This window comes from Sceloporus occidentalis, unplaced genomic scaffold, assembly GCF_023333645.1.
Source record: "Sceloporus occidentalis isolate IW3139 unplaced genomic scaffold, rSceOcc1.0.p SCAF_16, whole genome shotgun sequence".
Taxonomy (NCBI): Eukaryota; Metazoa; Chordata; class Lepidosauria; order Squamata; family Phrynosomatidae; genus Sceloporus; species Sceloporus occidentalis.
Window position 1 is genome coordinate 16,063,691 of NW_028316996.1, and position 15,252 is coordinate 16,078,942.

Sequence of the window (15,252 nt, forward strand, 5' to 3'; positions counted from 1 at the left end):
AGTCAGCCACGCTGGTCTCCAGACACCATTCGAACATTCAGCACGGACGCAAATGGGATTAAGTAAAACAAGATTGCAATAGGCAGTGAAAAAAAACTGTGTAATCTGGCAATTAACCACTAAAACTGTGCCTTAGAAAGCTAAGCCCACCTGTGGGTGTCAAGCCGCTCATAAATAGCAAAACATAATGCAGACAATAGAAACATTTTAATGTAAAAAATCCTGAAAAGTAGCCATAAGATGCAAACTGCGTTTAGATACCTCCATCCCTATAGCAGTTTCACGATTTGCCTCATTTATGCCACCTTCGGTTAGTGTTAAAATGTAATTATCCTCAGTTATTTTCACTTTTGGAGGTAGGAGCTATTTTATAAAGCAGCTTAAGACAACTGAAAACATGATTGTTTCCCCCTTGAGTGTAATTCTGGTATTTTTCATGCTTGCGTGCACATCCACACAGGCACGTAGAAATCCTTCCTGAGATATGAGTTGATTTAAGTGTTTTTGTTTCTTTTCTTTTTCCATCTGCTCAGGTCCTTCAGTCTGGGAGACAGCGGGGGAGCCTCTGCACCCAGGGAAATGCTACCCTATTACAGGGGGGAAGGGCAAACCAGTAGGGAACACAGTTCAATCCCAAAGCCTACTGGGAGGGGCGGGAGGGAGGTGTTGCCGTCACTGTATTAAGTCGATGTTGGGAAACGTTTAAACGTCTGGAGCCTTTGTGGGTGGAAATACGTCTCCTTTACAATTCTGCACTGGATGTGAAGAAGCGAACTAAGAATATAGTCTCCAAAACAGCACATTCTGGTATATGGGGGATTGTACTAAAGAGTACCTTTATAATTGAACTCTAGGGGGTTAAGTAAGAGGAAAATCATTTTTTGCACACATAAAAGGAAATAGTAAGGAATGGGGATTATAGCAGTAAATGGCATTTATTTTTAAGTAAAGGGTCGCCTAAATCTCTCTCCCTTTAATTGGGAGCTGTTGGTGTTGCATGTTAATGAAGACAAATAGATGAAGCCAGCGCAGTTACAAACACAGCTTACTATGTGTGTTAAGAGCAGGTACTTAGACTACAGTTCAGATGCTTAATATGCATACGTGTAATATGACATCATAATGCCAAATTATTTTTCTTTGTTTTGAGGAGGGAAATGAACTGGTAAAGAATAACTTTTTTTTTGTTTACTAGGAATCGAACAGTAATTTTTTTAAAATAAATTGCTCATTTCCTGAGCATTAATTTGCAGTCCCCTTTAGCAAAAACAATCTGTTTTTAGACCATAGCATTTTGATACATTGCTAAAGAAACTGAATAGCATTGCCATGCAGTGTACTGTTGGTTTTCTCTTGGCTTGAAAGGGATATGCAGTTCACTCCTTAAGTAGCACGCTTGGATCACGTAGTAAGACGGGCAAATGCTGACTGGTATCCACCATTTTTTTTTTTTTCCTTCAGCCTTTTTTTTTTTTTTTTTTCCCGTTTACCAATTAAATGTAACCCTGCATTGGCGGTATGTTTTTACGTTGTTTAGGAATTTGTTTTTAAGAAAAATAAGTGTAATGCTACAAAATGTAAACCTTTTTTTTTTTTTGCCCGGAGCGGCGGTGGACTGTAAAACATTGCAAGCCCTTTGGTGCTGAAAAGGGAGTCTAGCATCTGTTAAGAAAAAGTCGATTAATATTGTATTGTAACACAGCGTGGAAAGCTGGTGTACATGTGCAAAGCTTTTTGCCTCTGTGCTGTCAGCGTGATGTTCTTTCTGCATGGTTAAATACAAGTAATATTATGAGAACCTCAGTTACATAGAATAAGATCAGTTTAAGGGGATGCATTCATGTTGGAACAATTGAAATTGTAGAAATCAAGGTAATTGCTATAATTCAGTGTTTATTCACTCTTCAACATATTAAGATGTCTTTTTGTTTTTTTTTCTCTTTTGTTCAAAGCATGATCACAAAACATTAATTAGATGTGACCCAGGGTATCTGCACTATATTGGCGCTTGTTGGTGGCCCTTTGTACCCTGAACAGACACCTTAGGGTGCGAGATAAAAGCTACACAATGAGTTGTTTTTTTTTAATAAAATCCCCTTTTTCATTTCATTTTGTTCAGCTTTTCTGTTGCTTTCTCCACTTGTGTTCCTGTGAATAAACCCTTGTTAATTTAACCTTTTACTTTTCTTTCCATGTGTATTTTCTTATGTACTATGAATGTGAAACTTAACTGGTACACTTGACAATGTGTCCTCGTGAAATCTTATGATAGTCAAGGTGTATCCCATGATGATACAGAAGAAAACCCCCAAAGCAAAACGTTACCTCTGCTGGCCAGAGCCAATGTCCTACGATGTCCCACATGTAGAATCTGAAAGCCACCATGTTTGTGTCCCCGTGCTCTATCATTCATTTTGTGAGTTTAACATCAATCTTATAAAATAGTGTATATAAATTGCACTATATACAGAGTCTATCAATAAAACATTGAATTTCAAACATGTAAATGAATGTCATTACCAGTAGGGCATTATCCATAAAGTCTTTCTAATTGCTAAGAAAACATATCCTATTGCCGTTTATTGTATGGGATATGTGGCTGGTTACTAGAAACCAGTACTATTTAGGGTTTTCCATTAGACTTATTGAAATATAAGTATTGTGGAAGAAAGATCTGCATGCACCGGTTTAATTCCATTTCTCATGTGTTGAATTGAGGCTTGCATGGAGTTGGCATGAAGTTATAAGTAATGATTGACTCAGGTATAACTCTGATAAGGAAACTAATGGTGGCTCTTAATACACTTTTGGTTCATGATTTCCTTTTTTGGCTAAACATTTTGTTTGAGTGATTGTATGTGTATGTGTGTGCATATATATATATATATATATATATATATATATATATATATTACATGCACACAATTCAAAGCGTAATAAATGCTTTGTTCAGTGCCGTTTGCTCTGCTTCAAAGGAAGGGTTTCATTTTCTGCAGGGATTTGACACTTAAGGAATTTCCACCCGAACGTCATTTTTGAAACACTGTACATTAAACCGATTATACTGTGCTTTTTACATTTTCTACCTATTCTTAGCTGGGCACTGAACACAAGCAGCTGGGTTTAAAATAACATTTTGGGTAAAACAAACGTCTGTCTCAAATGATCAGACAATCAAACTATTCAGAAGTAAATACCCAATGGATTTTTAATGAAATAACAATTGGGACATATTGATGCCCCCCCCCCCCCCGTTTTTACTCTCCCCATCCTCCACCCAAGTTATTAGTGTGAGAGTGGGGCTGCTTTTCTGATTTCACGTCAGTAGTTCTTTGATTCATCATCATGGGATATATGAAGCATCTTTACTATTGTGGTGTAGGCTTTGACAGTTTTTGAATGTCTATGGAATGTTCTTTGAATCTCGTAGGTCTCGTCTTGTTACATTCCAGTGTTTTTCTGCTAAAAGCACGGCTTACAATGTCTCTCACACTGAATAAAGTGCTGTTAGTGTGCTAAACTACAGAAATAGCCGCTGCTATGTGATGTAGATTTTCTACTTGAATATTTTTGTTGTAGGAACCTCAGGAGGTCTGTGTTTACTGTTTTTTTGGTTTGTTTGTTTTTTACCTGCCTTTTTTTAGCTTTCCTCCTTTTACCGATTAAAAAAAAAAAAAAGTGGCTGTCAACCTAAGTTGGTAACAGAAAGTGTTGCTTCTTAAATGTTAAACCCATTTTCCATGAACTTCCCCAGTAAAAAAAAAAAAAAGGCAATGTGGCCAGTGTAGTCATTTGAAACACTTTATTCCCCGTTTTCATTATTAGACGCTGCTGTCACTGTGAATCCAGAGAAAACAAAAGGCTTGAGCAGCTTTGCAGGTAAACTTCTAGATTATATGTTTCTTTTACCACTTTAGTAGCATTAAACATTCTTATGATGGGGCTGCATGTCCAGGACAGGGCGTTGTAATAGCAATGTATATAGATCCATGTGTCTGCTTCCTAAGGCGGTTTACTATACAGCCCTGTTTGTTGAAGCAATCCCCCAGAGCATGCAGTTTAGTTTGTTACTAGTTTGGAAGTGATCTTGGTCGTCTCCATGCAGTTAAATACGCTGTACTGGAAGTATACTCTACCGATTCTGTGTTTCGCTAAACTTTAACCCCTTCATGACAGCCCGTACATGTACGGGCCTACAATGTATTGTTTTTAATGGGTTTAATTACAACCTATTGTCCTTAAGGGGTTAATATGATTTTTGTGCATTGAAAGGCACTGTGCGTTAAGTGGGCATTATGGAGATAGTGGTTAGAAAGCGGCCCCCCATATGTATAGCAAAGAGTTGAGGTGTGGTTTAAAACAAAAGTGAAATGCTCTGCAGAGTTGGATTTCGCAGTGGCTCAGTTTTTGATCTATTGATCTTCTGCAGAGTCTGCAGCTTTTTGCACAGCTATATAGTATAATCTGAGACCGGTTTGATCCAGAGCTTTGCACAAACTTTTGCTGCTGCCAATAGGCATTTATCTATGCCCCTTACCTGATGTACTGTGAAATAGTCTACTTTTTTCCCTCCCCCTTTTTGCAGAAAGTGTTTGTGCTCTCCTGGGTAGAAAACCAGCTTTACACTTAGACTCAAGCTGTGCTGTTTTCTGAGTAATAAAGAACACCGCGAGGGGTCCTTTAAATCCCGTTCCATTAAGTCATTTTGGCTGTAGAATAAAGTATCGGTCTCCGTAAGATCTCCATGGAAGAAATCGTTAACCGGTGTGTGTTTGTTAGCAGGGTTTGTTACTTTTGCAGCCATGAGGTTAAACCTTCTTCCTGGCATCTAATGCTATGTGAACTTTTTATACTTTCTAATCTGCCAGGGTGTTTCCAAACAGCCACTGAAATCCACTAAAACTTTGTATGTATGGGATAAGAAAACGACGGACCCTTGACTAGTTCTCGGTCTTTGCACACATACGGTGCGTGATTTTGGCGATTGCCGCAGGAACTTAGTCATTCGGTTCTTGCAGAATATAAGGGCCATCGCTTAATGGGCTTCGTTGTTGGCAGTAAGTGTGTGGAATACATAGCCATGTTTTAATAAATTAAATTTTAGCACTGTGATGTATAAAAAGTTACGTTTTTAAGCCATGTGAAACACAATCAGCGTGTGATAGCTTCTATACAAAGCAATACCAGTTAATCCATAGAGAACCATTAGCGGGCACGCCACCAGATGAATCGCAACCAGTTCACCCTCAGCCAGTCCAAGCATATACACAGAATTAAAAGGAATCCTCGTTCATCGGCTCGAGTGTCCGAATTTTTCTACTTCTAGGGCTTTTAACTAAAATGGGGTTAATTCTAACCTCCAATGAATTTAACTGATGATGCATTGAAACAGACACGTCGTCACACCGGATCTTTCTGCTGGCAACTTAGGTTGTGTGCACTTATTATTAAAAAGCTTTATATTTGTTCAGTTACCTTTCCCTGACACAATGTTAACCTTTTTAGACAAATATTCCTCATGCAACTTTTACCTTCTATGAAAGTGATTTTTTTCTCGGAAGTCTGCCTCTGCTAATTGAATTTCACTTATACTATGATTTTAGTTTTTGATAAGCTGCTGAATTTTAAACGTTTTTTGGGGCCACCAAATATTTTGGATCATGCAGAGAATATATATTGTACTGTAGTAATTTTGTATTTACATTTGTATGATGTGATAATAGATGTGAATGTTAATCACTGCTTGGCTGTGTTAATAAAGTTGTTTAAATACGCGAGGTGTTTTTTTTGTTTTTTTTTCTCCTGCACTCCATGATCTACATTGCTGAGCTTGCCAGTCCGCCATCATTTGATCCTTTTTATACATACTAGGTATCAGACTTGTGCAAATTGTCTCCTCTGGTAAGTCTTGGGGGCAGAGGTAAAGCTTAGACAACCTCCCGTGCCGGCATCCCCCCCCCCCCCCCCCGTGGAAAGTGCTGGCAGGGGAGGCTGTCTGAGCGTATCGGGGAGTAGGATGCAGGTCCCCTGCACCGCTGCGGGGGATCTGTATCCTAACCCTGCCCGGCGCCCGGGACTGCATGTCCTGGGCGTCGGGCGCTAGACCCCGAATATAGGCCGCACCCCCACTTTAAAGACAAAGTGGGGGGGAAAAAGTGCGGCCTATATTCGAGCCAATACGGTATTGTTTTTTCAAGGAGAGATAGAGCTTTCGTTTGATACCATAGTTGGATGATTAGCTGAAAATTTACAATGAGAAATTTTGTAAAAACTAGCGAAGATTAGAAAATTAAACTAATTTTTTTTTACATTTTCCCTCTGAATCCTCACAAATTAGGTAAAGTGATGGAAAATCCCCTCCAAGTTTATCAATTCAGGTGTCCTGATTTCAGAAATACCTAATTTATATAGATTTTCCAGACTTTCCCAGCACCAGGGAGCATACTATAAGGTGTACAATTTTGTATAATTTTTATGCCTATGGCTTAACGGGTTTGGGGGTTGTGAACGGGGGCAGGAGGGTTATACTGGCTAGATGTTATGCTAGGGCAATGGGAAGTAAGGTTTTTAATGTAATTTTATTTTTTTTTATATTTTTTTTTTTACATTTTATATATTATTACACAGAAATGGTTAGAGGTCCTCCTAGGGACCTCCTGAACATGCCAGTGATGTCACAATGACATCACAGCTCACAATATAATTGTTTTTTGTATTATATATATATTATTTTAATAATTTATTTAATATTTTTTAAATGAATTAACTTTTTTTTTTTGCTTTTCTCTTTCAGGACGGGAGGGGGGAGTGAGAGAGATGGTTTCTCACTCCCCTCCCCGCGATCCCCCTGCACCGATCACACTGTGATATCTATGCAGGTCCTCACAGACCTGCATAGAGATCACAGCGTCTCTGTGCCTCATTGGAGGGCAGGATATCCCCGCATGGAGGGGATATCCTGTCCTCCGATGACCTTCCGGGATACGTCAGCAGTGACGTAACCCGGAAGGGAATGCCCGATCGCGCGTTTGCAACTGCGCGATCGGGCACTTTCAACCGTAACAGCTTACCGGCTTTCATGCCGGAAGCTGTTACGGGGGAGATCGGGCAGCAGAAAGCCGGCGATGCCGGCTTCTGCTGCCAGGGGGGAGTCCAGGCTGTCAAACGACGCTGCACAAAGGGCTGGACGTACCGGGACGTCCATAGGGGTTTCTTTGTGGGCGTTTTTTGGACGTCCTGGTACGTTTATAGGGGATTGAAGGGGTTAAAGGTTTCCTAGAGAGTTAAAACAAAACAAATGCAGCTCGTTTAGACCCATACTACTCAATCATCCTGTTATCAGCCTAGTGTTTCTTCCCCAATGTTTATCATGTACTTTGGGATGAAGATTTTCTCCACTCGAGATGGTTCCTGATTTATCAAAACAGTGCAAGTCGAATACATGCATGGCTTGTTCCATTAGTGAGGAATTAAATCAAGTTGTCATCCTACCTCATCATTGGTGGACAAAAATGCATGTTTGAAGCCGGGCCCTTTGGCAGACGTTCCTAAATTTGCGAGAAAAACCTATTGTCCTAGAAAGCCCAAGAAACCTAAAATTAATGTATGATGATCATAAAAAATACCGTTTTACTGTCAATTATAAGACGACCCCCCCCAGAATCTGTATATTAAATCAAAATATATCCAAAAAACACCCAAAAAATTTACCGGTGCTTCTCACTCCTGGTGTGTTGTCCGGGCAGCGTGTAGACGTCTACGCGATCCGCATAGGCAACTTACGCTGCAGCCGGAAGGAGGTGCGGTTAGCAGTTGGGGTTGTCTGCGTCCATAGCGCAGACCTTCCGACTGTCAGAGAGAATTCCCCGCACTGGAACTCTCCTCACTGACAGCCGGGGAAGGTCTGCGCGACAACCCCAGCTGCTAACCGCACCTCCTTCCGGCTGCAGCGGAAGTTGTCTACGCGAATTGCGTAGACGTCTACACGCTGCCCCGGCTACACACCGGGGACTCAGAAGCACCGGGAAGTTGGGGGTGGGGAATGGACACAGGAGGATCCAGGTCCCCTGCAGTGCTGCGGGGGATCTGGATCTTAGTCTCATATAAGACGACCCCGATTATAAGACATTTGCTCTAAAAAAAACCCACCAAACCTTGTCTTATAATCGAGCAAATACGGTACATTGCAAATGAACAGCCAGGGAACCTGCATGCACGCTAATCCCCCCATTAATATTTAAACCAGCTATTCTATATAATGCAATGTGCTTGGTTTCTTCCAAAACAAGTGTTAGATCCATTTTAAGAATTGCCCCCAAGGTGGTGTGAACCTTTGTTTTATCATGCATGTTATTTTGCTAAACTATTTAATTGAACTATTTTATGCTATATCCTCATGGGTTTACTAGATGATACCGACGTTGGAGTCATTATTGATCCCAAGCTGTGAAATGGATCTGTTCAATCAGCAGTACAGTTGGATTATGCTGATGTTATTTGAAGAGACCTCCCTGTCTGACGCATGCTTTAAAATGTTTCAGGGCTTTAATATTAGAGTCTAACCACTAAATGGTTTCTTGGTGCGGTACTCTAGTAAGTCCATGGGTACACATAACAGAAATAGGATACTGGCAGCTATTTCAGCCATGGTCCAGCAAAGTATTGAAGTCTATTTAAAGGAAAACAAGTTTTCCTGCAGAATCCAGTAACCTTGGTGTGATATGGTTTGATGTCATTCATAGAAACCCTTAGCAGACACACCATGACAGCTCTTGGTATATTGTGGAGATGTGAATTCAGTCATCAGGTTCTCCCTCAAAAGTGTGTTTTAAATTCAGCCATGCTGTGTGGGAATGGTTATAAACGTGCTGTTCTACATAGTTTATTGGCTTCTTTCATCTACCAACAAAACATGCTGTATGTTCCTGGTACCATATATGCGTTGCCAGACATGCGCATGCTCTGTTGATTGATGCAGTCCACCAAGGTGCATCACTAAGCGCCCCTGCTCATGCCAAGATACCCACCCATCTTCACTGTTTCTTTTTCTCTCCCCACTGCTTTAACCTCCTGCCGTTCTTGGCTGATTTATTTGCCCCCACCTTTAATATTTTCTTCTTATCGTATGCCTTTAGGTTCCCTCTGACTGCAGATAAAGATCAGGTGCTCTGTCCGAATAGATTAAAAGTAATGCTGTTTAAAGCGAACATGTAGCAGGTAAATCTCTGGAATCCATATAATGAATACATTCAGTATTGGCTGCAACATCTGCGCCTATCAGAGTTTGGAAATGTCTTGGGATTGTATAGCACTCTATTTTCTTGCAGAAGTTGAGAACGATCCCATCTCTGTATTTATTGAGTCTACTATCATCTTATGCTCTTGAATCCCAGGTCTACTAGGATCTGTAGGACGTTTCATTACAGTCAACTGCTCAACCCATGTAGCAAGAGTCACCCTGGTCATTTTTCTTACTGGGGAACATCCCAGAGACAATATCTAGGAAAAGTCACCATACCTACAGACCAGCGTATAAGACAAGGATTATTATAATACTTTATATAATAATTGCTAACCTATCACATAGCGCTGTACAATGTGAATGGGATGTTTAACACATACATAACAAATATGCATTTACACATACAGACACAACGGGCATTGAGGACCGTGCCTGTGAGCTTGCCACCAAGCCTTATGGTACTTTAATACAAAGTTTCTGGCAAGAATGGTGGACTTACAGTTTAAAGGAAGGATTGCAAAAACCTTTAGTGTCTAGGGGTGTAAATGTGTGCCACCAAGTATGTATGGTAGGTACAATTCTGTGATCTACTGGTGCTGGACAGCCATAGGTGGGAAATTGTTACAAATTAGCAACCCCATTCTCATTAGAGACCATAAGGACTCCTGTAGTACAGTGGCAACAATCAGCATCAGAAATGCCTTATACCCCTATATGCCACTCTGGCATATAGGGGGTTAAAAGGCATATCATGGGATAGTGGGGTACAGTGGCGACTCTAGAAACAATATATAGGGGGGGCACACAAGATATCACATTCAAACTGGGGGGGCATTCATAATTTCCAAAAATAATGTGCTATGGAATTATACTTTTGTTATTGGGCTAAAATAATACTTGATCATTCAACATGGGAAGCCTGAAGCCACAATTGAGTGCAACTAATCCTTGAAATAAATATTATAACACAATAAATAACTTTTCCACTAAATGATTTCAGGGCCTTGAACGTTTTGTCCCCTGAAGTCACTACAACTTCAGGAGGGCATTTTATCTCTGGATAAATATAAATTAAATAATTCCTACTGTAAGTTAAGTGCCAGGAACAGATGACCAAACACACACACCAACACAGGCTCTGTCACACCAACACCCAGACACACACACCAGGACAGGCTCTGCCACACCGACAACCAAAAACACACACACACACACATCAGGACAGGCTCTGCCACACCCACATCCAAACACACACACACACACACACACCAGGACAGGCTCTGACACACTGACACCCAGACACACACACACCAACACAGGCTCTGTCACACCAACACTCAGACACACACACACCAACACAGGCTCTGTCACACCAACACTCAGACACACACATACCAGGACAGGCTCTGCGACACCGACAACCAAACATACACACACACACCAGGACAGGCTCTGCCACACAGACACCCACACACATCAGGACAGGCTCTGCCACACCCACATCCAAACACACACACACACCAGGACAGGCTCTGCCACACAGACACCCACACACATCAGGACAGGCTTTGCCACATCCAAACACACACACACACACACACCAGGACAGGCTCTGCCACACTGACAACTGAACACACACATCAGGGCAGGCTCTTCCACACCCACATCCAAACACACACACACACACACACAGACAGGCTCTGACACACTGACACCCAAACACACACCCTAGGACAGGCTCTGCCACACTGACAACTAAACACACACCAGGACAGGCTCTGCCACACCAACACCTATACACACACCCGAGGACAGGCTCTGCTACACTGATAACCAAAAACACACAAACAGCAGGACACAATCCACGTCACAGACGTCTGAATCAGGATGGATTTTTCACACTGCATTGTCGTTTATACCCCCCTTAGTGTTTTTGCCCCTGCTGCCCATATATATTAATATTAGCCCCAGTTGCCGATAGCAGGTATAGATCAACACATTAACACACAAACCAAGCTTTGCATGGATAGATCAACTGAAATTCACCTGTGATCTCAGCACTGAAGATATATATCAAATAAACAGAATCAGACATACAAATCCTGTATTTGCAGGTATACAGTAGTATATGAAACGTAGCATTGCAAGTATAGATCAAATAAATACATGGAAACAGCATTGCAGGTATTAATCAACTGAATAAGACATACAAACACTGTATTTGCAGGTATACATAAATAATATATGGAAATATATAGATATGGATCTACAGAATAACGCAAAAACCCAGCTTTGCAGGTAAAGATCAATTGGAATTCACATAAAAACACGTCATTAAAAGGTATATTTAAAACCCCCTAAATTACATGCATAGATCACAGGTTGCGCACCCCAAAGCCGGCCCTGCCGTCCACACAGCAATCACACTCCTATCATACCCAGGCAACCAGTAAATGCTGGTACCTAGGCATGATGGGACTGTGCTTGCTGTTAGCAATCACACTCCTATCATGCCAGGTCAGCCAGTACATGCTGGTACAGGGTGGCTGTGATGTGCAGACCCCATACTGCTGGCAGCATCCATAGACAAGGGGGGCAGCTAGCTAGGTTTCAGCATGTACTGGCTGACTTGGCATGATAGGAGTTTGATTGCTAACAGCAATCAAAGTCCCCTCATGCCTAGGTTCCAGCACTTACACATCCAACCAGTAAATGCTGAAACCTAGGGATGATGGGACTGTGATTGCTGTTAGCAATCACACTCCTATCATGCCAAGTCAGACAGTACATGCTGGTACAGGATGGCTGTAAGTGATGTGCAGACCCCATACTGCTGGCAGCATCCATAGACAAGGGGGGCAGCTAGCTAGGTTTCAGCATGTACTGGCTGACTTGGCATGATAGGAGTTTGATTGCTAACAGCAATCACAGTCCCATCATGCCTAGGTTCCAGCACTTACACATCCATGCTATCACACACTTCATTCACAGATTCATTCCCTCAATCATACATTCTCATTCAAACTCCCTCCCCACCCCCTTACCTGCACTGCAGCTCCTTGATGCCGCTCACAGACTTCAGCAGAGGGCGCGGCCTCCCTCTGCGTTCTCTGGTAAAGCACAGAGGAAGCGGGACTGGAGCAGAGTCATGTGATGTCACGTGAACTCTGCTAGGTTCCGCTTCCTCTTTGCAGTACAGAAGACCCTCCCACAGGTAAGTAGCCGGGCTCGAGGTGCGGCCCGCGTAAGATCGGTGGCCTTGGCTGCCGATCTTACTCGGGCCGCACCCTCTCTCTCCTCCGCGTTTAAAAATAAATAAAAAAAAAAGAAAGAAAGACGGGATCCAAATTTAGCAGGGGGGCAACAGGGGGGGGCAAAGATTAACCTAGGGGGGGCAATTGCCCCCCTGTAGCGACGCCACTGGTGGGGTATAAGGCATTTCTAGAGGCAGAGTGGCATAAAGGGGGTTAAAAGGCATATCATGGAGACTCTGTGATACAGGAATGGAGACCCCTCATCTTCTGTCTCTCCTATATGCTGCCCTTTTAGACACTGATAGTTTGACCAAACCATACTACTTTAGTTTCTGGAACGTTGAGCTGGTCATTCAGTTCTCAGATTTAGGTTTACTTAACTCATAAGAGAGTCATTTCCAGCAAGACACAAGAACTGGCCTTTAACCCCTTCGTGACAAAGGCTGATTTTACTTTTTGTACCCTTCGTGACAATGGCCGTTTTAACATTTCTGCGCTGCTCGTGTTTAGCTGTAATTTTCTTCTTTCCCGTTTACTGAACCCACACACATTAGATATTGTTTTTTTCAGGACAAGAAGGGCTTTCTTTAGATGACATTGTTTTGATTGTATCATATTATTTACTATTAAAAAAAGAATAAAATATGGTGAAAATTTAGAAAAAATTCTAAATTTAGTTGAAAAATCTTTTACTTATCTATAAAAGGTAATGAAAAAACCTGCTAAATAGATTCTACTATTTGTCCTGAGTTTAGAAATACCAAATGTTTTTATGTTTTTTTGCTTTTTTCTACACATTATGGGGCAATATGTACAGGTAGCGTTTTGCTATTTCAAAGCCATTTTTTCCAAATCTGGTAATTCTTCCCCCCATGTGCCATTTCGGGTATCTTTGAAGCCGGCCAATGCAATTTACCCCATCAAGTCATATTTTTTTGAAAACAAGACAGCCCAGGGTATTCCAAATGCTAGTATTTTAACCCTTTCCAAGCACTTATTCTACCATCAGCCTTTAGCAAACTTTATGGTAGTCATTTTTTTTGCATTTGTTTTTTCACACACATTTTACTTCAGGTATGAATAAACAGGTTCTGGTATATGTCACTATCACAAAACACCCCGATATGTGTTCAGCAACATCTCCTGAGTACAGCGATACCTCACATGAATGATTTTGCCTGGCTGTTTGGGGGCAAAAGGGCCACATTTGGGGCAAGTGCATTTTCAATGTTAAACTTTGGCGTTTGGCGATCAACTGCCCATGTCCTATTTGGCACATCTTTGAGCCGGGCCGTTTCAGTGTGCCCAATAAAGCCATATATTTTTTAAAACTAGACACCTCAGGGTATTTCAAATGCTAGTATTTTAACTCTTTCCATGCACCATATCTACCACCAGTCTTTGTCAAACTTTGTGGTAGTCATTTTTTTGCATTTGTTTTTTCACACACATTTTACTTCAGGTATGAATTAAAAGGTTCTGGTATATGTCACTATCACAAAACACCCCAATATGTGTTCAGCAACATCTCCTGAGTACAGCGATACCTCACATGAAGGATTTTGCCTGGCTGTTTGGGGGCAAAAGGGCCACATTTGGGGCATGCACATTTTTCAATGTTGAACTTTGGCATTTGGGGATCCACTGCCCATGCCCTATTTGGTAAATCTTTGAGCCGGGCCATTTCAGTGTGCCCAAAAAACCCATATATTTTTGAAAACTAGACACCCCAGGGTATTTTAAATGCTGGTATTTTAACTCTTTGCATGCACACATTTTACCACCAGAATTTTTTCAAAGTCTGCAGTAGTATTCTTTTGTGTGTATTTTTCCCCCACACACCTATGTTATGTATGAATTTACAGCTCCTGGTATATGCAGCCGTCACATGACACCCCAATATGTGTTCAGCAACATCTCCTGAGTACAGTGATACCCCACATGCATGGGTTTGTCATTTTTTGGGGGAACTAAAAGGCCACATTTGGTACGTGTGCATTTTTCTAATTGGAAATTAGATGTGTGGCCATCCTTCCCCCCGTAACTGGGACCTTGTTGAACCCGGCCAATTCAATTTACCCCATCAAATCATACATTTTTTTAAAGTAGACACCCCATATGCCAGTATTTTAACTCTTTCCATGCGAGAATTGTATTAAGCTAATATGCTAATTTTAGGACTTGCTCACAAAAATATATTTTTTATATATATATTATTTTTTTTTGCCTTTTTTTAAAAAAAATTTAACATTTTTTTTCAACTTGAAGGTTCCCCTGATTATTAATTTTATTTTTTTATTTATTTTTACTAATCACACTGATTAGAAAGCTGGGCTCCATTGACTTGCATGGTAGAATGCAGTACCTGTATTCAACCTGCAGGTGGAGCCAGAGTTCTCTAGAGGGTCTGGAGACAATGTATGGCGGATGTTGACGTCCCAGGGAGGGGCCAGAGATGGCCCCTTAGTGCCGATCGTGGCGTTGCTGAATGCCAATGGCCGTGCCTCAGCTCTTCGTCCCAACCCTTTTAAGACGTGGGACGAAGTGCTGAGGCACGGCCATTGGGCGGCGCGATGTGTGCATGCCAGCCCCTTTCATTAGGCCCCGGAGGAGGCGGCCGCATTCAATCTCGCTGGTAGGCCCTGTTTTGAATGTTGGTCTGCCGGCCGTTAGGCCCACCAGGAAATTCCCAGGTATCCTGGTGGGCCAGTGCAGCCCTGACTGTGGGAGAAAAAAGTTTATTAGTAGGTGCAGGTC